Genomic DNA, 313 nt, shown 5'->3' with positions numbered 1-313 from the left:
TGACCATCGGAGTTTGCAGCACTTGCTTAAGCAGAAGGACCTGAACATGCGTCAGAGGAGATGGTTAGAGTTGTTAAAGGATTATGATATTACTATTCTTTATCACCCGGGCAAGGCCAATGTGGTAGCGGACGCCTTGAGTCGCCGGGCGGAGAGTTTGGGGAGTTTGGCATACTTACCAGCTTCAGAGAGGCCTATGGCGATGGATGTTCAGGCCTTAGCCAGTCAGTTCGTGAGATTGGATCTTTCGGAGCCCAGTCGCGTTCTAGCTTGTGTGGTTTCCCGGTCCTCCTTATTTGATCGTATCAGGGAG

This window comes from Nicotiana attenuata, unplaced genomic scaffold (genome assembly GCF_001879085.1).
Source record: "Nicotiana attenuata strain UT unplaced genomic scaffold, NIATTr2, whole genome shotgun sequence".
NCBI lineage: Eukaryota > Viridiplantae > Streptophyta > Magnoliopsida > Solanales > Solanaceae > Nicotiana > Nicotiana attenuata.
The sequence above is the reverse complement of the archived record's forward strand: the minus strand, read 5'-3'. Positions refer to the sequence as shown.